Raw genomic sequence first — 26,541 nt, 5'->3', positions numbered from 1 at the left:
GGTTTTCTCCAATTCCTTCACCAAAGAAGATGAAGTAAATACTATAGAATTCGAGTCAAGAACAACTGCCAACATGAGTACCTTAGAAGTAGATACCCTCGGTGTAGCAAAGCACTTTCTTAAATCACTTAATAAAGGCAAGGCCTCTGCTCCAGACTGTATACACGATAGGTTTCTTTCAGGGTACACTGATACAATAGCTCCATACGTAGCAGTAATATACAGCTGTTTGCTCAACAAAAGATCTGACTTAAAGAATGGAAAGTTGCACAGATCGTGCCGATACTCAAAACAGAAATAGGAGTAATCTGCTGCATTGCAGACCTGTCTCTATCATAGATTTGAAGTAGAATTTTGGAACATATACTGTGTTCAAACTTTATGAATTTCCTCAGAGAAAATGATTTATTAACAAGTAGTCAACACAGATTCAGAAAATAACATTAATGTCAAATGTAACTCGCTCTTTATTCACAAAGTAATGAGTGTTACTGACAGGGGATTTCAAACTGATTCAGTTTTTCTAGATTTTCAGAAGGCTTTTGACACTGCTCCTAACAAGTGACTTCTGATCAAACTGCATGCTTACAGAGCATAGTTGTACGACTGGATTTGTGATTTCTTGTCAGAAAGGTCACAGTTGAAAATATAATTGACAGGCAGTCATAGAGTAAACCAGAAGTGATATCCAGCATTCCCAAAGGAAGTGTTATAGGCCCTCTGCTGTTCCTAATCTATGTAAATTAATTAGGAGATGGCCATCTTAGATTGTTTGCAGATGGGGCTGTCATTTCCCATCTCACAGTCATCAGATGATCAAAAGCAATTGCAAAATGATTTAAACAAGATATTTTTTAGTCTTGTCTACTTCTGAACTACATATCAGAGTATCCAGCATCTTCATCCTTCACTGTGCTGACCTAAAGACAACATTGTCAGCTATTTTGCACATTTTAACTTCCTGTTGTCTTACAGAATTATGTTCTGGGGCAATATACCTTAAGTAAATAAAATGTTCACTGAGCGCAAGTTACGAACATTGGCGCAAAGTCTCTAATACTCTCACATCTCCCATAAAAAAGAAGTGAGAATCCCTCTATATTCTACAAATTATCTGATGATAGGTAGTAAAGGAATGAAATTCTTGTTAGCAACATGACAAGCTCATGTGAAAAGTGTAGGATAACATGGGGCAGAAAAGGAAAGCTAGAAAACAATGGCCTAAAAACCAAGTTTCAGACGGCATGATATGCAATTCGATATCGAACACATGGGTAGGTTCAAGGTGAGAATACATTGGCAAGCAACTGTATACAAATGTAAACATATGCCACAGAAATGTAATGAAAGCAGAAAAGTAAAATAAATGAGAGAAAAAGTTGTAGGAAAGCAACAAAGAGAATCTGACAAAAATAAAAACAGGCTAAGTGGAAAACAATGTGTCCACAAAAAAAGGAGATTTGAGGAAGGCGATTGGAGGCTAGTTCAGATTAAAGGAGGAATTAATCTAACACTAACACAAATTATAACAGACAATGACAACATCCAAACACATGCTGAAGGGGCAACTCATGTCACTGAAACCGGGAAACAGCAGAGTTGGGAACATAGATCCCAAACACTGTGGCTTATGACACAGTGTTCACCACTGTATTTTTTAACATATAGGTAACAGAATACGAATGTTAAAGGTGTAGGAACTTTGTAGCCATGATGCAACAAAAGCTTCAGATCACATGGTAAGTCTGTGTGCTCTCACACGTAACCCTCTTCTTGATTACAAGGGCATTAACAAAGTTGGCAATGAAGTATATGATCTCATATCCTTACAGAAGAAGCCTTTTAATAGGTTCCAGTTCAGAGCAGTATTTATTTTTCTGCAGTATCATTCAACTTAGGCTGAGCCACCATGATCAGACATGCCAAACTGCACACTAGCTCATCTTGGTAGTTTTTGAATGCAAAAGCACTCACAAAAGTGATAGTACATTTAATTAAGAATCTCCCATCACAAAATATTTGCTTCCTACATAGCCCAAGACAGTAAGATAGATAATTCTTAAAATATAGAACAAAGTGTTTCAAAGTGAATGCATTTCAATGGAAATCATTAATTTTTGAAAGTATAATGTAATTGGTAGATAAAAACATGGACTCACTAACTATTATCAGGAGAACGCACATATAAAAGTGTTTAAATCTGCAAGTTTTGGAAGCCAGTGGCAGATGAGGGTTGAAGGGGAAGTAAGAGAGGAGGACTGGTGAGGTTGAGGAATTGAGGAGAGTTTGGAGAAGCTGCCCAGAATCCCAGATCAAGGGAGCTTTAGCAAACAGAAGGAGAAGGAAAGAATGTATGAATTTTTTGGAGGTCTTATAGTGAATAAAAATGCAGAAAAGACAAGATGATGCTTATATCAGAAAAGTAATTAAAGTACCGAAAAAACTAAACTACACTTTGACAAATTTACTAAACATTTCATACAGGATCCCCTCCCCACATAATTCTGCCAATTCTGAGATGCCAAGTGCTCTCAAAGTACTTCCTGAAAAATTCACTTACAAACAGATCAGCAGTGCATCCATGGGAAGCAGAATAGTTCCACTCTCAACAACAATTTTGCATGTTGGTTATACTCAGTTTTCTTGTAGTTTAGGGCTTTTGAATCTCTTCTATGATGAATATTTACAGCATCTTTCCAATGGGTAATCTAGACTTCTGAGTTTCAAGTTGTGCAATTCATCAATGCCTTAAATCATCTAGATTTCTCGGGCCATCTTAACACACTTTGAACTCTGAACCCAACTACAAAGAGTGTGAATGCAAACTTCCCTTCTCCCAATACATTGATTACATAACCAACTTATCCACTAGGGATACCAATTCCTCAACTTGAACCTGTGGCTAGTATTCCCTCTGTGTCATCTACAATAGCTCTTTGTGTTTTTCAACCCTTGGTGACCAAGTCCCTAGAGGGCAGTGTGGATCCTTTCTATCACTGCTATTATTCCAGAACTTGAAAGATGGGAACTTGTTTTATAACCTATACCATTTTCTTTGCCCCCAGCTAGCATCAATTAGCATTGATTACTCCTGCTTTAGTCTCATCTGTTTATCATAGCTTAATTCACTTGTCACTTCCATACTGTTACACAATCATTTATTTGCTTTCTTTTTTTTTCTTCTAGCCCTCTTTCTAATTCCAAAGCTTCTCTTGTTACCTTATCTTTATATTGTCTCTTTACCCTTCACCATAATCTCTATAGCACTCCTGCGTGTTGTTTCTATGGAAAATCTGTGGTTCTTAAGAAGAGTAATAATTTTATCCTTGTTCTCTGCATTTGTTAACTGGACTCCAGTTGTTTTAAGATCTATTGAATTTTTGATGTTCTTTGTTATGCTACTACAATTTCTCACCACAATTTGTTGTAAAACCCAGTTTCCTTGCATTAGTAAGATGTGAAAGAAATAAGAGATTCTTTTCTTCTTCATTGAGCTTGTGACTGGGTCAATATCATGATAGACAGTTTCATTGGTGAGGATTTTCCAGACTCCTTTGACCTGATATTCTTTATTTATGCAAGTTCTCATGGTTATTCTTTCAGTTTTGAGGAGATGATCAGTTCTTCTTTCTTGGAACAGAGTTTCACAAGCATAAGTGACTCCTGGGAGAGTTGTGGTTACATAGTGTTGGAGCTTAGTACCTATTGACAAGTATTTATTATTATATGTTGACAAATTTAGATTTTTTTTTTTTCATTTTCCAGTTCTATTTTTCCAAGTTTCTTTCTCATACAGGTTGTTCTTGATGATTCCTCCAAGGTATTTGAACTGAAGAACTATGTTAATTTTTGATTGTTTATGGGGACTTATACATAGGAGTTCCATGTGCATGATCTCAGTTTCTTGAAGGGTACTTGTTAATCTAATTTAAAGACAATTCTTTGGAGACTGATAATCTGGGCCTGAAGTTATTCCATGTCAATAGTTAATAGAGTTAAACTGTAAACCCAAAATCTCACAAAATTTGTTCTTATTGAGCATTTTGTTCCACTTTTGATTTTAGGTGGGTTTGCTTTTTGCCAAATCTTCATAATGTAAGCAAGAGTTACATTGAAAAGCAGTGGGGATAATCCACCACCTACCGGTAGTCTAAGACTGGTTTTTCTTGTCAAAGATTTCACAGTTTCCTTGAACCTTGAGATTTTTATTGGTTACAGTTAGTTCAATGGTTTTTTATTAATTTTGGGTGAAGACTGTATAATACGAGTATTTTTAGAAGTATGTGCTGAAACATAATAGGTAGCAGATTCTCACTCACTTTAAATTAAAAGTATATTTTGAGTCTTGTTATGATAATTCCAAACTGAGAAGTATAATCCATAGGTTATGTGAAATACTGTATCTGCGAAATATGGTACATCTACTTCATCTATACGAGGTGTGACTAGAAAAAAACCGGACTAGTACTGGTGAAACAATAAAACGAATGCAATAAGGCTGAAAGTCGCGTGGCCTGTCACGTGACTCTCGCTCCGCCTACTGCTCGAGTTTCATCTGCCTCCTGCACTCAGTCTGCCCGTGGCGTCTGTTTTAAGTAGTTGACGTTTTGTCTGTGCGTCGGAAAATGTTGAGTGTACAGAAAGAACAGCGTGTTAACATCAAATTTTGTTTCAAACTAGGAAAATCTGCAAGTGAAACATTTGTAATGTTACAACAAGTGTACGGCGATGATTGTTTATCGCGAACACAAGTGTTTGAGTGGTTTAAACGATTTAAAGATGGCTGTGAAGACACCAGTGATGACACTCGCACTGGCAGACCATTGTCAGCAAAAACTGATGCAAACATTGAAAAAATCGGTAAACTTGTTCGACAAGATCGCCGTTTAACAATCAGAGCAGTGTCTGAGTTAACAGGAGTTGACAAGGAAAGTGTTAGGCAGATTCTTCATGAAAGTTTCAACATGAACAAAGTGTGTTCAAAAATGGTTCCAAAGTGTCTCACAATTGAACAGAAGGAACGCCGAAGAATGATTTGTTCTGACATCCTGGAAAACATTGAAAGTGATCCCACCTTCTTACAAAATGTTATTACTTGCGATGAATCGTGGTTTTTTACTTACCATCCCGAAACTAAACGCCAATCGGTGCATTGGAAAACTCCTGGTTCTCCACGACAAAAAAAGCACGAATGTCAAAATCGAAATTCAAGGCAATGATGATTGTTTTTTTTGACATCAAAGGGATTGTGCACATTGATTGGGTACCAGAGGGACAAACAGTGAATCAGCATTACTACATTAGCGTCCTGGCTACCCTACGTGAGCGAGTACGGAGAAAACGGAACGATTTGTGGAGAAAAAAGTCATGGATCCTTCACCAAGACAATGCCCCAGCTCACAGTGCGTTGTCAGTGAAGACGTTTTTGGCAAAACACAACATTCCCATCTTAGATCATCCACCCTACTCACCTGATTTGGCCCCCTGTGACTTTTTTCTTTTCCCTAAAGTCAAGTCAGCTTTGAAAGGAACTAGATTTGAGACTGTTGAAGCAGTAAAAGAAAAAGCGACGGAAGTAATGTATGGACTTACCGAAAATGATCTGCAGCATTGCTATGAACAGTGGAAAATTCGTATGGAGCGGTGTAGAGACCGAGGAGGAGAGTACATTGAAGGAGATAACATGAAATTGTAAATAATTGTAAATAAATGTTTTTTCCAGCATCAGTCCGGTTTTTTTCTAGCCGCACCTCGTATGGTACATTTATTTCAAGTTTAAGTTGACCTGATACCTGGCGGTGCTATATTTTGCGACTGACACTGCCTAAATCAAATGTATTTTGTTAACTTGCTGTGTCAAAAAGAAAAATAAATGACATTATTTCAAAACATGTATATGCAGACCCTGTGAGATCACTGACTTAAGCCACTTTTTTGAGACATTTCAAAGTGGCCACCATGTCAATGAGTTTAGTAAAAATAAGAGATGCTCTCTTTTGGACGGAGATCTTCGAAGGTGGCATAGGAAGACTTGGTTCATTGTTTACGGGTGGAGGTATAACAGCTGCACAGTGGTGTGATGGTTTTTCTTTATTCCATTGTAACAATCTCAAGATATGAATAAAAAAATCTTGGAAACTATAAAAACAGTATGTGTAGCACAAATTAATGGCATACAACTGACTGCCTGGCCAGAGGTTGTACCACCAGGAAATCAATTACCTTTTACACAGCAATGGAAGCAGATTGACTCATAGTGAGAATGATTCTGAAAATGGAGAGGAACTTTTCATCTGGAGGAGGAGCTGGGATTGACATAAAACTCTGGCCAAAAAAGTGCTCACATACATTTAAGTTACACGTGTATTCTGACAAACCAAAAGGAAATACATTGAGACTGGTATGAAATTTGGGCAAAAGAAGATTGTGAATAAAGATGCAAAGATGAACAATTGTTTTGGACAAATTTGATGCAGAATTTGACCGTGAGTACAGCAGCCTTTATCATCTTGTGACTGAGTTGTATTATCATCTATGCCAAGGTGTCTCAACAATTTTTTTTACTGATGTGTAAAGTGTTTGGGGGGTAGGATGACATCATTATTTTGTGATTTTATGTTGAGTGACTAATTAGATCTCTTTTTGTAGTTTCAAAAAAAGTAAATGCAGAAAATGTTGTCCAGAGTAGAGGAGGAGGAGGAGGACGAGGTGGTACCAGTGATACAGCAATTAATTAATGGTGCCCATAGTATTCATGTCGACCATGATAGCGATAATGAGTCAAAAGAGGAAGCTGATTAAGACAAAAACAGTAGCACTTGATCATTTTGAGGGCTGGATGAATGTGAGACAATAAGCAGTACAGGTGGAAGCATATTCGATAGACTTGCCAATTTAATCAGACTCACTTCTCAACAACAATGTAGAGGAATAATTAAATAAAATAAAAATCAAATAACTGAAAATCCAGGATGAAATGTAACAATATTATGAAACGAAAGCTGATACTCACCATATAGTGGAGCTGCTGAATTGCAGATAGGCACAACAAAAAGAAGAAAGCTTATTTGTGACAGTTTTTTGTTGTGTCTATCTGTGACTTAGCATCTCTGCTATATGGTGAGTAGCAATCTGTATTCAGGTAACAAGGTGAATATTGCTTCTAGTAAAAAGTCATATACAGGGTGTTTCAAAAATGACCGGTATATTTGAAACGGCAATAAAAACTAAACGAGCAGCGATAGAAATACACCGTTTGTTGCAATATGCTTGGGACAACTACATTTTCAGGCAGACAAACTTTCGAAATTACAGTAGTTACAATTTTCAACAACAGATGGCGCTGCGGTCTGGGAAACTCTGTTGTTGTTGTTGTTGTTGTTGTTGTGGTCTTCAGTCCTGAGACTGGTTTGATGCAGCTCTCCATGCTACTCTATCCTGTGCAAGCTTCTTCATCTCCCAGTACCTACTGCAACCTACATCCTTCTGAATCTGCTTAGTGTATTGATCTCTTGGTCTCCCTCTACGATTTTTACCCTCCACGCTGCCCTCCAATGCTAAATTTGTGATCCCTTGATGCCTCAAAACATGTCCTACCAACCGATCCCTTCTTCTAGTCAAGTTATGCCACAAACTTCTCTTCTCCCCAATCCTATTCAATACCTCCTCATTAGTTACGTGATCTACCCACCTTATCTTCAGCATTCTTCTGTAACACCACATTTCGAAAGCTTCTATTCTCTTCTTGTCCAAACTGGTTATCGTCCATGTTTCACTTCCATACATGGCTACACTCCATACAAATACTTTCAGAAACGACTTCCTGACACTTAAATCTATACTCGATGTTAACAAATTTCTCTTCTTCAGAAACGATTTCCTTGCCATTGCCAATCTACATTTTATATCCTCTCTACTTCGACCATCATCAGTTATTTTACTCCCTAAATAGCAAAACTCCTTTACTACTTTAAGTGTCTCATTTCCTAATCTAATCCCCTCAGCATCACCCGATTTAATTTGACTACATTCCATTATCCTCGTTTTGCTTTTGTTGATGTTCATCTTATATCCTCCTTTCAAGACACCGTCCATTCCGTTCAACTGCTCTTCCAAGTCCTCTGCTGTCTCTGACAGAATCACAATGTCATCGGCGAACCTCAAAGTTTTTACTTCTTCTCCATGAATTTTAATACCTACTCCGAATTTTTCTTTTGTTTCCTTTACTGCTTGCTCAATATACAGATTGAATAACATCGGGGAGAGGCTACAACCCTGTCTCACTCCTTTCCCAACCACTGCTTCCCTTTCATGCCCCTCGACTCTTATAACTGCCATCTGGTTTCTGTACAAACTGTAAATAGCCTTTCGCTCCATGTATTTTACTCCTGTCAACTTCAGAATTTGAAAGAGAGTATTCCAGTTAACGTTGTCAAAAGCTTTCTCTAAGTCTACAAATGCTAGAAACGTAGGTTTGCCTTTTCTTAATCTTTCTTCTAAGATAAGTCGTAAGGTTAGTATTGCCTCACGTGTTCCAACATTTCTACGGAATCCAAACTGATCTTCCCCGAGGTCCGTTTCTACCAGTTTTTCCATTCGTCTGTAAAGAATTCGCGTTAGTATTTTGCAGCTGTGACTTATTAAACTGATAGTTCGGTAATTTTCACATCTGTCAACACCTGCTTTCTTTGGTATTGGAATTATTATATTCTTCTTGAAGTCTCTGGGTATTTCGCCAGTCTCATACATCTTGCTCACCAGATGGTAGAGTTTTGTCATGACTGGCTCTCCCAAGGCCATCAGTAGTTCTAATGGAATGTTGTCTACTCCCGGGGCCTTGTTTCGACTCAGGTCTTTCAGTGCTCTGTCAAACTCTTCACGCAGTATCTTATCTCCCATTTCATCTTCATCTACATCCTCTTCCACTTCCATAATACTGTCCTCAAGTACATCGCCCTTGTATAAACCCTCTATATACTCCTTCCACCTTTCTGCCTTCCCTTCTTTGCTTAGAACTGGGTTGCCATCTGAGCTCTTGATATTCATACAAGTGGTTCTCTTCTCTCCAAAGGTCTCTTTAATTTTCCTGTAGGCAGTATCTATCTTACCCCTAGTGAGACAAGCCTCTACATCCTTACATTTGTCCTCTAGCCATCCCTGCTTAGCCATTTTGCACTTTCTGTCGATCTCATTTTTGAGACGTTTGTATTCCCTTTGGCCTGCTTCATTTACTGCATTTTTATATTTTCTCCTTTCATCAATTAAATTCAATATTTCTTCTGTTACCCAAGGATTTCTATTAGCCCTCGTCTTTTTACCTACTTGATCCTCTGCTGCCTTCACTACTTCATCCCTCAGAGCTACCCATTCTTCTTCTACTGTATTTCTTTCCCCCATTCCTGTCAATTGTTCCCTTATGCTCTCCCTGAAACTCTCTACAACCTCTGGTTCTTTCAGTTTATCCAGGTCCCATCTCCTTAAATTCCCACCTTTTTGCAGTTTCTTCAGTTTCAATCTGCAGTTCATAACCAATAGATTGTGGTCAGAATCCACATCTGCCCCTGGAAATGTCTTACAATTTAAAACCTGGTTCCTAAATCTCTGTCTTACCATTATATAATCTATCTGACACCTATTAGTATCTCCAGGATTCTTCCAGGTATACAACCTTCTTTTATGATTCTTGAACCAAGTGTTAGCTATGATTAAGTTATGCTCTGTGCAAAATTCTACAAGGCGGCTTCCTCTTTCATTTCTTCCCCCCAATCCATATTCACCTACTATGTTTCCTTCTCTCCCTTTTCCTACTGACGAATTCCAGTCACCCATGACTATTAAATTTTCGTCTCCCTTCACTACCTGAATAATTTCTTTTATCTCGTCATACATTTCATCAATTTCTTCATCATCTGCAGAGGTAGTTGGCATATAAACTTGTACTACTGTAGTAGGCATGGGCTTTGTGTCTATCTTGGCCACAATAATGCGTTCACTATGCTGTTTGTAGTAGCTAACCCGCACTCCTATTTTTTTATTCATTATTAAACCTACTCCTGCATTACCCCTATTTGATTTTGTATTTATAACCCTGTAATCACCTGACCAAAAGTCTTGTTCCTCCTGCCACCGAACTTCACTAATTCCCACTATATCTAACTTTAACCTATCCATTTCCCTTTTTAAATTTTCTAACCTACCTGCCTGATTAAGGGATCTGACATTCCACGCTCCGATCCGTAGAATGCCAGTTTTCTTTCTCCTGATAACGACGTCCTCTTGAGTAGTCCCCGCCCGGAGATCCGAATGGGGGACTATTTTACCTCCGGAATATTTTACCCAAGAGGACGCCATCATCATTTAATCATACAGTAAAGCTGCATGTCCTCGGGAAAAATTACGGCTGTAGTTTCCCCTTGCTTTCAGCCGTTCGCAGTACCAGCACAGCAAGGCCGTTTTGGTTAATGTTACAAGGCCAGATCAGTCAATCATCCAGACTGTTGCCCCTGCAACTACTGAAAAGGCTGCTGCCCCTCTTCAGGAACCACATGTTTGTCTGACCTCTCAACAGATACCCCTCCGTTGTGGTTGCACCTGCGGTACGGCCATCTGTATCGCTGAGGCACGCAAGCCTCCCCACCAACGGCAAGGTCCATGGTTCATGGGGGAAGTGGGAAACTCTATAGTACGATATTTTCCACATATCCACCATGCGTAGCAATAATATGGCGTAGTCTCTGAATGAAATTACCCGAAACCTTTGACAACGTGTCTGGCGGAATGGCTTCACATGCAGATGAGATGTACTGCTTCAGCTGTTCAATTGTTTCTGGATTCTGGCGGTACACCTGGTCTTTCAAGTGTCCCCACAGAAAGAAGTCACAGGGGTTCATGTCTGGCGAATAGGGAGGCCAATCCACGCCGCCTCCTGTATGTTTCGGATAGCCCAAAGCAATCACACGATCATCGTAATATTCATTCAGGAAATTAAAGACGTCGGCCGTGCGATGTGGCTGGGCACCATCTTGCATAACCCACGAGGTGTTCGCAGTGTCGTCTAAGGCAGTTTGTACCGCCAGAAATTCACGAAGAATGTCCAGATAGCGTGATGCAGTAATCGTTTCGGATCTGAAAAATGGGCCAATGATTCCTTTGGAAGACATGGCGGCCCAGACCAGTACTTTTTGAGGATACAGGGACGATGGGACTGCAACATGGGGCTTTTCGGTTCCCCATATGCACCAGTTCTGTTTATTGACGAAGCCGTCCAGGTAAAAATAAGCTTCGTCAGTAAACCAAATGCTGCCCACATGCATATCGCCGTCATCAATCCTGTGCACTATATCGTTAGCGAATGTCTCTTGTGCAGCAATGGTAGCGGCGCTGAGGGGTTGCCGCGTTTGAATTTTGTATGGATAGAGGTGTAAACTCTGGCGCATGAGACGATACGTGGACGTTGGCGTCATTTGGACCGCAGCTGCAACACGGCGAATGGAAACCCGAGGCCGCTGTTGGATCACCTGCTGCACTAGCTGCGCGTTGCCCTCTGTGGTTGCCGTACGTGGTCGCCCTACCTTTCCAGCACGTTCATCCGTCACGTTCCCAGTCCGTTGAAATTTTTCAAACAGATCCTTTATTGTATCGCTTTTCGGTCCTTTGGTTACATTAAACCTCCGTTGAAAACTTCGTCTTGTTGCAACAACACTGTGTTCTAGGCGGTGGAATTCCAACACCAGAAAAATCCTCTGTTCTAAGGAATAAACCATGTTGTCTACAGCATACTTGCACATTGTGAACAGCACACGCTTACAGCAGAAAGACGACGTACAGCATGGCGCACCCACAGACTGCGTTGTCTTCTATATCTTTCACATCACTTGCAGCGCCATCTGTTGTTGAAAATTGTAACTACTGTAATTTCGAAAGTTTGTCCGCCTGAAAATGTACTGTTGTCCCAAGCATATTGCAACAAACGGTGTATTTCTATCGCTGCTCGTTTAGTTTTTATTGCCGTTTCAAATATACCGGTCATTTTTTAAACACCCTGTAGATGTAATGTAGTTTGGAAAGACTGCAATCAGGAGGAGGTCATTAACTTTCAAAATGGCTCAAATGGCTCTGAGCACTATGCGATTTAACTTCTGAGGTCATCAGTTACCTAGAACTTAGAACTAATTAAACCTAACTAACCTAAGGACATCACACACATCCATGCCTGAGGCAGGATTCGAACCTGAGACCGTAGCGGTCGCTCAGCTCCAGACTGTAGCACCTAGAGCCGCACGGCCACTCCGGCCGGCCATTAAGTTTCAGATAGAGAGGAAGGAATGAGTTTAAGGGAAACTGAGGAAGATCTTTTATATGAGAATGAAAAAGATGAAGAACAGGATGAACCAGACAGCCCTTACATTACTATACAGATCAATAATCGGAGAGGTAACTGTCTTCTAGACACTGAGAGTCCCATTACCGCCACATCAAAGAAATTGAGAGGTAGAATAAAGAATAGTGAAAACTTTACTGAATTTCCTGTGACAACAACATTACATTGCTGTAAGAATAAAAGGAGCCACTGGTAAGAGGAGCAAATTATTCACCAGACAGGTTTTATCTGAGTTCAAGATCAATAATATTAACTTTGTTCAGGGATGCTTGGTAGTTGAGGCATTAAACAAAAATCTGATACTCACGATGAATTGGATACTAAAGGCAAAAGAGTATTTTATTTGGAGTGAGATGAAAATAACTTTGACTGACCCAAAAAGTGGGCTCTATGGAGAAGCTAGTATTTTAATGTTAAACAATGGCCACCATAAACAGATCGGGGGGGGTAGAAGAATCTGGAGATAAAGGTTATTTTGAGGAAACTGACGAATGTAGTAATGATGAAATAATTCACAAATTGTCTAAAGCAGAAACTTTAAGCCCAGAAAACAGAGAAGAACTAGGAGATTTTCTTTGGGAATATAAAGATATTTTTTACTGTTAAACCAGGAAGAGTTAAAGAGTTAAAGGTTATCACTGTAAACTCAAATTAAAAGCTCATGAGCCATTTTTTAAGCTTTATGTCATCCCAAGTTGTGAAAGGAAAGAAGTATAAAGGGATTAGGAACAAACACAAAGAAGGAAAATAGTACAAAGAACCAGCAGCCAGTACGTAGTAGAGGAATTGTACTTGACTCTAGGCATTTAAATAAATATCTCAAAGGGGAGACTGACCATCTAGAGAACATTGACGAGTTAGTCAATAAGTTTGAAAATGAGAAGTTTGTAACCAGTTTAGATCTGACATCTGGGTTTCACCAGATAGAGTTAGAAAAGGAATTGAGAAAATACAAAGCATTTTTATATAACCGAAAAAGCTTTCAGTACTGTGTTGTACCATTTGGCCCAAATGTTTCTGTATCAGAGTTCATCAGGGGTTTGGATTATGTATTAGGGAGGGAACTTATGGTGAAATTAACTACATATGTTGATGACATTTGACATCTTATTATCAAGTAAAAGTTGGGAAGAACACATTAACACTTTAATGGAAATTGGAAGAAAAATGAAATTGGAGGTATGACATTAAAACTTGAAAAGTGCAAGTTCTCGATGAGACAGTTGCAATTTTTGGGCCACAGCATTAGTGAAGAGGGGAATTTTGGCTGATCCCAAAAAGCTGAAGGCATAGCAAAGTTTCCAAAACCAAGAAATAAAAAAGAACTTAAGTCATTCTGTAGGCTAGTGGGATTCTATAGAAAGTACATAAGAACACAAGCATTGAATGCACCCAGTTTGAATAATTTATAAAAGAAAAGCACAGTATGGGAACTGACTAGTGAATGCCAGTTAGCCTTTGATGAAATTAAAAAGCAGTTATGTGATAGCAAGATTCTACATAGACCTGATTTGTCTTTATCCTTTTATATCATGACACTTAGGTGTGATACAGGATTGGGATTGCACCTATTTCAGGAAAATGAAATTAATGGAAAAATAGAACACCACTCAATAGCTTTTCAAGTATGACATTACAGAAGCAAGAAAGAAATGACATAATTACAGAAAAATAATTATTAGCAACAGTATGGGAGTTCAAAAAGTTCAGAAATTATTTGCTTGGTATAGATAAAAGTATACTCAGACTATGAAGCTTTGTCATATACTCAAGGGATAGAAGAATTACCAGGTGGCCAGTTTACCTACAACAATTAGACTATACAGTTCAGTACATTAAGGGAAAGGATAACATCATAGCCGATGCTCTATCTAGGTTACCAGTGAGGCGTGAAGAAGGATATGAGAACAAAAGTTTAGGCACAAATTTCAAAATAATGTGTTTAAGAAGGGTAAAGGATGAAAAAGAAATTAAAAGAATTTGCAATCAGTTTGGATGCATTCAAAATCACGATGACCATAGGAAACATGTAAAAAATTATTTAGGCAAGAAGGGAAATGAGAAAGCACAACAATACTACCAAAATCTATAAAGGCATACTATTTTATAGACATAGCTTTGACAGCAACAGGTGGAAAGTTTGTTGGTCAGATCTGTTTACAGATGCATTAATAAAATATACTCATGAAAGTTTTGCACATTTTGAATTGCTAAAGTGTATTTAAAAATATTCAGGAAATCATATACTTTCACAATATTTCTAGAAGGGTCAGGAGTTTCCTTGCTAGCTGTGACCAAGGTCAAAGAGTGAAGGTGAGCAACAAAATTGGCAGAGGCTATATGCAAAATGTTATCCTAGATAAACAAATGGATTTAGTAAGCATCTACTTGTTTGGCCAATTACCAAAAGCCAAAAGTGGTTTTTGGTACATATTTGTGAGGGTGGATTTGTTCTCTAATTACGTGAAACTTTACCCATTGAAAATGACAATCAGCAAGAGAATTACCGCAAAAATCACAAAAGATCACTTCAATACAGTAGGCATGCGTAAAGCAATCTTGTTGGACAATGGAAGTCAGTTTACTTAAAAAACATGAAAGGAGTTCACAAATGACTACAACATAAAACATATACTGATTTCAGCATATTCACCAAAATATAACCCCACAAAAAGGTATATGAGAGAAACTGGAAGACTGTGTAGGAATTATGACAAAGGTCATGCCAACTGGATAGGAAACATTAGTAGTTTTGAAGGCATAATTCCACCACAGGGTTTTCACGTTATGAGATTTTGTTTGACAAAAAGCCAGCTTATTTTATTAAAGAACTTACAGAATTTTCTGTTTGTAAAGATATTTCAGATTATGAAAAAGATGAAATTGTCAGAAAAACAACAAAACAATAGTATGATAAGAAAAAACAGTGACATGACAGACATGCAAAGCATACACAGTTCAGCATAGGAGATCTTGTATTAACAAAAAGCTACATAAAACCCATGTCATGAAGCAAATGTTTGATAAATGTAATCCGAAGATTGGTGCTAGACTTATCGATTGAAAATGCTCATATTCTATTTAGTAATTTAATGAAAATACACAGTACATGGATTTTATACATACCATGTTATGAAGATTAATGACCGAACATTTTTCGTGCATTGATGTGCAAAAATTTCAGTACAGAAACTCTGTGAACACCATAATCTGAAAACTTTACCAAGTTTTAGGTTATTTGAAGAGTGATTCTGATGAAATATTTCATACACATTTGGCAGTTTGCTTGAAAGGTTTTATTTGTTGTCTGTACTACGTGTACAATCTGACGTCTTGTAATGATGGTACTATTCACATCCGACACATATTTGACTAAAACATGTCACTGGACGTAACAGGTCTAATTGCACCCAGAGAGTGTTACATACTTTAAAGAGACAGTAATGTTTAGTTTGATTTATGTGTGCATATTGTTGGAAATAGTAATTATGTTGATTAATATACTGAGGTTCCTGACCAAAATATTACTCATAACCAAGATAAAAACAGACATGTAGTTCTGAAGTTTTCTTTTTGCCCACGATATGAGAAATCTGACTATAATGAAACAAACCCTGCAACTACATCACTTTTGATGAAAGAGACAAAGAGACGTGAAGTCAAGAGGACTTAGTCCATAATGTTATAGATATGTTATTTAAGTGAACACAAATAAGAGTAACGTAATCATGAAGTATTTATGAACTTGAAATGTATTACTGACAGCCACATCATGTAAATATGTAGGTTAACTTATTCAACACTGATAAGCCAGAGACTGATTTATTATGAGGTAGGAAAGAGAACTGATTTTAAAGTTTAAATTTTTCTCTCAGTTATGAGACAGTACAATGTAACATTGACATGTTCAGTGAAACTTAGAAAGTTGCAAAATGTAAATTAAGGGATTCATATTTGGATATTTGTTATAACCAGAGACTGTTTACAGACATACATCATACATCATGCATCATGAACTTACGAGAGAAAGACTGACTCAGTAAGTGAAATGATGGTAAAATGAAGGACTTACACAATGAAATAAAATGTGAGAGCACATAGAGACTGGAAGTCAGTATTAGTTTGCCTCCTAAGGCTTTTGATAATAAGAGATGTAAAATTAACTTTACTGTGAGTCATTAATCAACCAGCAGTATGTCGACTGCACTATAAGAAGAAACATGTTTTTACAGCATTTGAGCTGCAATCATCCCTTATATGTAATGTAAACTGTGGCACTAGGACTGCCATTGTAATTGTAGATCATCTGAATAGCAGTGTGTGAACAGCATCACTTTGAAATTTGTTTTGTATATGTCATGTAAAGATTTATTAAACATTTCAAAACTTATAAGCTGCATTTCTATGAAAAATTTATTTTACACTTGTGTTTTGTACTTTTTAGAATACTGAAATGTTTTTTCACCTGAATGTCAGTAACAGATGCTACTTCTGTCCACCCAGCAGCTGAGGGACTGCACATGTAAATACTTTGAGAAACAACTGCATCCTCTTGTTTGAAAATATTTATGCACAAACAATACATGTAACCCCATTTAATTTATTTCTGTATCTCAAATATCGTCTTTATTTGTTTCAGCCTTGTTTCATATTTGTTTACTAAAAATGCAAAAAGTTTACTTATCTTTGTCTTGAAATATCAAGATTTTCACCTGTTGACAGGAATTCATTAAGAACAGATAATAAAAGTGATAAAATATCTACTGTTATGTACACCTGTTCACATTGGAATTCTGTGAAAAGTTAAGGAACTTGCAATCCATCTTTGTCTTACAGACAAGTTTTACAGAAACTATGTGTGTCATTGGTAAACTGATTATGTAATTTTGGAATGCACACACAATAGAAAATTTGTATTGCCACGTTCACTGCCATAATGTAGAATTGTACCCACTGTTACTCGAAAAAGCTTCAAAAGTTTTGTCCAGTCTTTGGCTGTACAAGTCTTTTGGGTGTGTGCAAAATGCAATAGCTAGCAGATTCTCACTCACTTTAAATTAAAAGTATAATTTGAGTCTTTTTATGATAATTCCAAACAGAGAAGTATAATCAGTAGGTTATGTGAAATATTGTATCTGTGAAATATGATAAAGTATATTTTGTGAATTTACTGTGAGGAAGGCTATTTCAAGTTTAAGTTGATCTGCTAGTGGCAGCACTATATTTTGCCGCTGACACTACCTAAATGAAATGTATTTCATTAATTTTCTACGTCAAAAAGAAAAATGAATGACGTTATTGCAAAATATGTATATATAGACCCTGTGAGGTCACTGCTTAACGCCAGTTTTTCGAAAGATTTCAAAGTGGTCACCGTGTCAATGAGTTTAGTAAAAATAAGAGAACACACTTTTTTGGACAGAGATCTTTGGAGGAGGCAGAGGAACACTTGGTTCTTTGTTTAGAGGTGGAGGTATAATGGCTGCGCAGTAGTGTGATTGCTTTTCTTTCTTTCCTCAATCTCAAGATATGAATAAAACTTTTGGGAAACTATAAAAACAATATGTGTAGCACAAATTAATGACATATAACTGACTGCCTGACCAGTGGTTGTTTCACCAGGAAATCAATTATCTTTTACACAGCAGCAGAAGCAGACCAACTCACAGCTCCAATGATTCTGAAAGTGGAGAGGAACTTCTCAGTGTGTATGGTTATTATCATGTGTTTATTTGAAATCCATGAAAGAAATAAAGAACTGTTTATTTCTGTACATGCAATATTCCATTACTAGTCTCATGCTCAGGATGTGTTCTGGACAGCTTCTGCAGGGGGCAAAATTCTTCCTGGTATTCTCCAATTTGTGCTTCAAAGTGGTTTTGATCATGTAAATTATACGGGAAAAAATTTGTATGTGCAGTCCAGAATGGTTACTTCTCTGTAATTACATGGGTTGGTTTTATCTCTTTTTTTTAAAAAAAATGTGTATGGATTATTCCTGTAGTCCAGTGCTCTGGAATTTTCTCTGTGATCCACATTTTTACTAGATGTTGGTGGAGATTTATGATTTCAGGTTTTCCTGCATTCTTCAAATTTCTGCATAGATTAGGTCTTTGCCACATGCCCTGTGATATTTTGGTTCTCTGATTGTGAGTTCTGCCTCACTGATCATTGGACAGTCTATTAGATCAGGGGTGGTTTAAATGAATGCTTCCATATTTACTTGAAACGTTTTTTAAAAGTTTTCTGAAAATCTCTGCAAGGATTTCTGCATTTTCTTGGTTACTATGTGCTAACTTTCCTAATTCCTCTCTCAGCATTAAAGTTGGACATATTTTTTAACTGCCAAATGTTTTGTAATAATATTACCATTTCTCTTTCTTGAAATTGTCTTCCATCATTTCAGGAGTGTTTTTAAGATGTTTAAATTTCATTTGTCTGATGATTTTATGAGTGTAATGTCTTCATTTTATTATTCTTAATTTGATTCTTCTGGCATTTTGGGCCTGATGATTTATCCAACCTTGCTGTCTTTTCTCTTCCAACTAGCTGCATTCTTCATCCCACCAATCTTTTTTCTTCCCAGAATTTTTTGTTGCTAATTCTCCCTCTATCACTTTTAATTTGATAATCAATTCTTGTAGTGCTCTGGTGTCGACAGAGTCTTCTGCAGATTTCTGTAGCACTCCACATTTTGTATTAATTCTCTTATTTTTATTTGGAGGTTTGTTCTTTATCATAAAGGTTAATTTAATTTTGATCTTTACAATATAGTGGCCACAACCTGTGTATTTAATGTTGCAGATTGCACAATGGTGAAATTTATGAAAGCAGGTAAGGCCTTGTAGCAATCACAACTAGCAGTGTAGTGCAGTGCAATGCAGAGCAGTTCAGTTCACAAGTGCATCACCCGTGTGTCACATCGCAAGTATTTTATTTGGTGTGGATAAATTAGTTCTGTGCCGGCCGCCAGGGGCACCTGTGTTGTGTCCATTCCTCTGTGCCGTTTATTCTTAGTATATAGTATTTTATGTGTTTTTATTTTCTCCATATAAATTCTTAAGTACCTTTTTTAGTTCTTTAGTAACCAGTCAACAAGACACTTATTCATTTTCACGCGAGTCTTGCCTTGACATATGCTGCGTCTAAAAGACGTCCTGTATTAACTGCCAAATAAACGAATAAAAATCTTGTCAGCTCAGCACTGGAGATATCATTGTGCGTTACATATTGCAAACTAGCAGGTTAACTGGTCGGACGGACCAGAACCTAGCCCTGCAATCAAACTGGTGACCCTAACATGATTTATCACCTGCCTGACGCACAAAATAAAGTGATACTCTAAGATGATGGAAAACCTGACTGCGACTGACCCTGCTGTATCCAGACTTGCCATTAGACTACCACCCTTTTGGCCTCACAATCCAGCGCTATGGTCTGCACAAGTTAAAGCTACTTTCTTTTACTCTGGAATAAATGCCAATGCTACCAATTTTCCACTGGTCGTGAGCCAGCTCTATCATCAGTATGCAGCTGAAGTGCAAGACATGATTACTGGGCTGCCAGAGAGTAATGCCTACGACCGGCTCAAGGCAGAACTTATCCCCAGAACGCTGGTACTGTGCCAGATAGCCTGCTGAGAACCATCTGGAGCAGTCAGTTGCCGCCTGCCATCAAAACAATAATAGCGTCACAGTTGGAAATGCCTTTAGACATGGTGGCAAAGCTACCAGACAACGTACAAGACAGTATCTCATCTGTGCCTATTAACGTAGCAAATGTGCAATGCGCGAGCATGTCAGCCACAGTTCAATTCGCCAATTACAATGCTCTGATGGCAAAGGTCAATACGTTGACGCAACACATTAGCCAATTGATGTCTCAGTGGAACACCAACAGTGATTGTGGCCGACCAAGATACCGGAAGCGCTCCCACAGCAGATCATCAACTGCCTCATCTGTGCCTGTGACTGAAACACAGCAGGGGATATGCTGGTATCACAGAAGATTTGGTGATCAAGCTCACTGCTGTACCAAACCATGCACATACCCAAATGCCAGTGGCGATCGGGTGTAGACACTTCATCCGACTGCCAGTCTGTGTTACAGCTTCTTTTTGTGAGTGAGTAGCACACAGGCAAGGAATATGTAACTGACACTGGCTCTGACCTGTGTATTCTCCGGCAAACAATGTTACACTGGTGTAGGCTGCATATGTCGTTCTGTCTAGCTGCTGTAAACAATTCATCTATTGTGATGTATGGTACACATTGTTTTGGACAAGATTTAGGCCTATGCTGAGTGTTTGTGTGGGATTTCACGATCACAGGTGTCACCAAGGCAACAATAGGAGCGATCTTCCTTGCACATTACAAACTTCTGCCTGACATGTTCCCAACACACGCCTTGTCAACCAAACCACTGGACTGATGGCTGCAGGATTCTGGCGTCCCGCAACCATCCAATCCGTCAAGCTGATTGAAACAGCAGACAGCGAGTACACCACCTTACTTTGGGATTTTCCAGCACTGACAAAACCTCCAGGTATGCCTAAGGAAGTGAAGCATAGCACAGTGCACCATATAAAGACCACTGAGGGGCCACCATTATCCTACAGACCTCGACGGTTAGCCCCGGATCGGTTAGCTATTGTCAAGGACAAGTTTGATAGTATGATTCGAGAGGGTATCACGCAACCGTCCAGAAGCCCTTGGTCATTGCCATTATATCTCATGCCTAAGAAGTGCAGTGCTTGGCATCCGAGCAGGGACTATACAGCACTTAACGCCCATACAGTGCCCCATTGCTACCCAGTTCTGTTGTTCTGTAATTATAACTACACGCTGAGTGGTGCCCACCTGTACAGTGTGTTGGACTGCGCCAAGGTATACACACAGATATTTGTTGCCAAAGAAGACATCCTGAAGACGGCCATAATTAAGCACCTGTTTGAAAGTAAATTCATGACTTTTGGTCTCAGAAACACTGCACAGACTTGGCAGAGATTTATCAAGGTTGTGAGGTCTGCCATTCTGTTTTGCATACCTTAACAACATACTGGTATTTTCAGTCTTGCCAGAAGAACATCGCCAGCATCTCATACAAGTTTTTAAATGGCGAGACGAATATGGCATCATTCTCAACACAGCAAAATGTATTTTTGGTCAATCACTAGTAGATTTCCTTGGCCACCGAATCTATCTTTCTGGCTCACTACCATTACCTGACAAACTGGAAGCCATCCTACAGATCTCACGGCTGTTCACAGTTAAGGAGCTGCAATGATTTTTTGGGGATGTGGAATTTTTACCGCTGACATTTACCTCATGCAGCAGATATTTAGGAACCATTACCAGCTGTGCTGGCAGGTGCGAAATGCAAAGGGAACACAACTATACAGTGGACAGACTGCAGGACAGCTGTGTTTGAACGGGCTAAACAAGCAATAGCAGATGCTGCATTGTTGGCACATCCTGAGCCAAGTGCACCATTGGCATTGGTTGTAGATGCAAGCCAGATAGCTGCGGGTGCAGCATTGCAACAATACAACAATGACGCATGGCAACCTCTAGCCTTCTTTTCAAAAAAACTGTCACTGTCTCAGTGTAAGTGGAGCACCTATGACCGAGAACTCTTAGTGATATACAAGGCAATCAAATACTTCCATCCTCAGCTGGAGGCCCATGAGTTCACCACATTCACAGATCATAAGCCACTGACATATGCCTTTCGACAGAACAATATTAACTGTTCACCACAGCAGCACAACCACTTGCTGTATATTGTGCAGTTCAGCACAAACATCTAGCATACATCCAGGATCGAGAATGTAGTAGCGGATTGTCTCCCATGTCAGCAGCGTCTCCACCACGGACGACATGGAACTTGCAGAAGCAAAACTTACCAACCCAGAACTACAATAGCTGTTGCAGGAAAACAAATCTACACTGGATCTGCAGTTAGTCAATGTTCCTGGCACAAGCATCAAGTTGTACTTGTCTGCAGCCAAACCATGATCGTTTTTACCCGCAAGATTCAGGAAAAATGTGTTTACATCTTTGCATAACCTGTTCCATCCTGGAGCACAAACTACAATACACCTAATCTCAGATTGCTTGATGTGGCCAGGGATGAAGAAAGACTGCCATGAGTGGACCCGATGTTGTACGAGGGGGGACCCAAAAGAAACCAGACTCGAAGGGCGCTGCCACTTGTAGACGTAGTGCAGGGTTCTCACACTAGATGGTGATAGTAGAGACCTTCGTGAAACAGCTGTGCAGACAGCGTCAGTGTAGAGCTGAACGTGCAAGTGTGGTATTGTGGTTCTCTGACTGTTGGCGGGTTACCTCTACAAAGTCGTTATGGCAACTGTAAAAGAACAAAGAGTGTGTGTGAAATTTTGCTTCCTGCTTAAAAAAACTGCAATGGAGACACACCAAATGCTTCAGGAAGCTTTCCAGGAGGACACTCTGAGCCACACACAGGTTTTTGAGTGGTGTGGGTACTTTAAAGGTGGTGAGATGTGTGTTGAAGACCAAGCTCGTTCTGGATGCCCTTCAACATCGCGGAATGAGGAGAACATTGAAAAGGTCCGCCAAAAGATCAACAAGGGTCGTCGCCAAACGATCGACCAAATTTCAGCAGAGACAGGAATCAGTTGGAGCTCATACCAGCGGATTTTGAGTGGGGATTTGCACATGAGATGTGTTGCTGCTTAATTTGTTCCGCGCCTTCTCACACAGGAGCAAAAAACCATTTGCATGAATGTGTGTCAGGACTTAAAAACAGAGATTGCATGTGATCCAAACTTCTTGAACAAATTCATTACAGGGGATGAGAGTTGGTGTTACGGGTATGACCCAGAAACCAAGCAAGCATCAAGCCAGTGGAGGACTCCCAACTCTCCCAGACCAAAAAAAGCAAGGCAAGCGAGGTCAAATGTGAAGACAATGATCATTGTCTTTTTGGATGTTCGTGGAATTGTGCATCGGGAATTCGTACCCCTAGCCAGACTGTTAACCAGCACTTTTACTTGGATGTTTTAAGGCGTCTGCGAGAGGATGTGAGGAGGAAACGCCCGGAACTTTGGCGATCAGGTGACTGGTTTCTGCATCACGACAACGCTTCAGCACACACGGCCTTACTAGTGACCCAATGTTTGGCATCTCAGAGGTGGTCTGTCGTTCCCCAAGCTCCATATTTGCCGGATCTAGCCACGTGTGACTTTTTCCTATTTCCACGAATGAAAAAAACGCTAAAAGGGGAGCGTTATGATGATGTGGAGGCGGTAAAAACAGCTTTGCAAAGGGCACTGGACAATATCAAACTTGAAGAGTTCCAAACATGCTTCCAACAGTAGGAAAAGAGACTTGACAAGTGCATCGTATGTAATGGAGAGTATTTTGAAGGTGACTGAAGTAATTTTGTAAAAACGTTCATCAATAAATTTTTTATGATAACAATCCGGTTTGTTTTGGGTCCCCCCTCATATACAGTGTCAGTGCAGTAAGGTCGGCTGGCATGCACAAGCACCTACTGGAAACTTTCCTATAACCACCACCCATTTCACGCATGTACACATTGACATTGTGGGACCGTTACCACCTTCAAATGGTCATCGATATTTGCTGACGATGATCAACCAATTCACACGTTGGCCAGAAGCAGCTCCAGCAGACAATGTCTCAGCAGAAGCCTTGGCATATGCCTTCATATTAAACTGGGTGTCATGATTTGGCTGTCCTTTGCACATCACCACAGTTTGTGGAAAACAATTTGACTCTGATTTATTCACAAAGCTAACAGTGTTCTGTGGGATGAGCCACCTCAACACAACCAGCTACAACCCAGCCAGTAACAGCATGATAGAGCATTGGCACCGCACTTTGAAAGCAGCCCTGATGTGCCACAATGCTGGGTGGACAGTAGCTCTCCCGATGGTCCTGCTTGGCTTACAAAACTCATACAAGCCAGATCTAGACAGTTCCTCAACATAACTAGTGTATGGAGGGTCATTACGACTGCCTGGTGAATTTGCAGACACAACTCCACAGCCTGATGTAGACCCATCTATCTTCGTCAGTAACCTTCATGATCATGTAAGGAAAATCTGGCCTCTGCAACTGTCTAGGCACGAAACTGTTGCCACCTTTGTACACAAAGATATCAGGATGTGCACTCATGTTATGTTATGATCTGATGGTGTCAAACTGACCCTCCAGGCACCTTACACAGGGGACATCAAATCACCAGTAGGGGAGGTCGCACACTAGATATTCTTGTGGATGGAAAACAAGCCACTTTTACGACTGACATGGTCAAACCAGCCTACATCTTCATCGAGCCACCCCCAACTGAGACTCGGTGAACACAGCTTCACCCAGAACTTGGTCCGGAACAGCAGCTCCAGCACCACCACCGACCAGGAAATCAGTTCCAGGGGACCAGCACACCGCAAGGTCTGGTCAGCATGTCCACTTCCTGGTGCGCTTCCCATATGGCACTCCGCTCCCACTGAGGAGGCTGTTGTAGTGGCCACAATTAGTAGTGCAGCGCAGTGCAATGCAGCGCAGTTCGGTTCACAAGCGCATCATCCATGTGTCACACCGCAAGTATTTTATTTTGCGCAGATAAATTAGTTCCACACTGGCCACCAGGAGTGCTGTGTTGTGTCCATTACTATGTGCCATTCATTCTTAGTATAAAGTTTTTTCCGTGTTCTTGATTTCTCCATGTTAATTTTTAAGAATCTTTTTTTCTCCGTGTTAGTCCTTTAGTAACCAGTCAACAAGTCACTTATTCGTTTTTGTGCGAGTCTTGCCTTGACATACGTTGCATCTAAAAGACGTCCTGTATTCATTGCCAAATAAACGAATAAAGATCTTGTTATCTCAGCATTGGAGATATCATTGTGCATTATTTATCGCAAACTAGTAGGCTAATCGGTCGGAATGGCCAGAAATTAACCCTATGACCTAAATACCGTTTGCCTTTTCTACAGTCTGCATGTTCCTTGGTTTTTAAATTATGGGGTTTCCTTCTGTAGTATGTTAACTTCGAGATAAGTTAGAGGTTCCTGCAAATATCAGTCTACCTTTGACCATTTCTGTTGGTTTGCTTATGAGCTGGCAATTTTCCAATGATATGTCAGTATCTTCTATCTTGTCCCATTTCTCCATTAAATCACGAAGGAGAATTTTAATGCCTGATGGCGAAATGTTTATCAAGATTTGCTACAGAATATTCCAGTTTTCCAGTTTCTCTGTGTCCTTTAAGGTATTATTTTTCTGATTTATGGGAGTGTGTGTGTTGATAACTGTGTAGGGCTTACTGTAGATTTCAAAGTTATGGCTGGAAGTCTGGATGATTAAGATATAAATTCTATGATTAAGTCAATGACTGTGACATTTATTAGAAACTATTTCCACATTGTAGGCAACTATTCATGAATTGTTTTCCTGGTATTCCTTTATGAATTCAGTGTCCTTATCCATTGGATCTTGATCACTGTTCCTAATTTTTTTTAACAGCCATGATAAGAATTTTGTGTTTGTTCACTATGCCAGTAACGAGCTTTAATTTCCCAGTTTTACCCAGAAAGTTAACTTTGTGTCAAGAAGAATGAGATCTGTTTAGATTTAATGTTTCTGAAGGTTTCGTGTACTTAGTGCCTGTTGGAAGTTTAGATGCCTTTTCTGCCTTCTGAATGATATCACACTGAATCCGAATCCTGTCTTGGAGTTCTTCTGCTAAGGATTTTCCACAGTCGATTACTTAATTACAATTATGAATGTACTTCATAAGAGATTAAGGGTAATGCTATCCAATTGTGAAGAAGACTAGAAACTCAAAGATACCTTCCATCCTTGATAACTAATACCATTGGAATTGACAAAAACCAAGAGTTGACCAAGGGAGGCTGATAGGAAGGAAGAAAGGAGTTTGACACAAGTAGGTGGAAGCAATGCCAGACTTAGCCTGGGGCCCCATAATTGCCATCCATGTAAATTATTGCACAACTTTAAGAATGGGATTTTTGAAAACTGAGAGCACAGAGGGAATGTTAACTGGATGAAAGAAATTCACTGTGCAGAATAATTTTGAAAATACTCTATATAAAATACTGTCACTAAAAACAGTAAATGTATATCTACGAATGCATG

The 26,541-nt window shown here is 39.3% G+C and overlaps 1 protein-coding gene across 1 annotated transcript in view; it reads right to left on the bottom strand.

Moving 5' to 3' along the window:
* LOC126251652 (calmodulin-binding transcription activator 1) overlaps positions 1–26,541 on the bottom strand; it is a 1,922,036-nt gene that overhangs the window by 99,638 nt on the left and 1,795,857 nt on the right. The gene's annotated exons all lie outside the window — the stretch shown is intronic.

Source organism: Schistocerca nitens, chromosome 4, assembly GCF_023898315.1.
Source record: "Schistocerca nitens isolate TAMUIC-IGC-003100 chromosome 4, iqSchNite1.1, whole genome shotgun sequence".
In the NCBI taxonomy this organism is placed as follows: domain Eukaryota; kingdom Metazoa; phylum Arthropoda; class Insecta; order Orthoptera; family Acrididae; genus Schistocerca; species Schistocerca nitens.
Note: the sequence above shows the minus strand (reverse complement) of the source record. Positions and strands in the feature narration are given on the sequence as shown.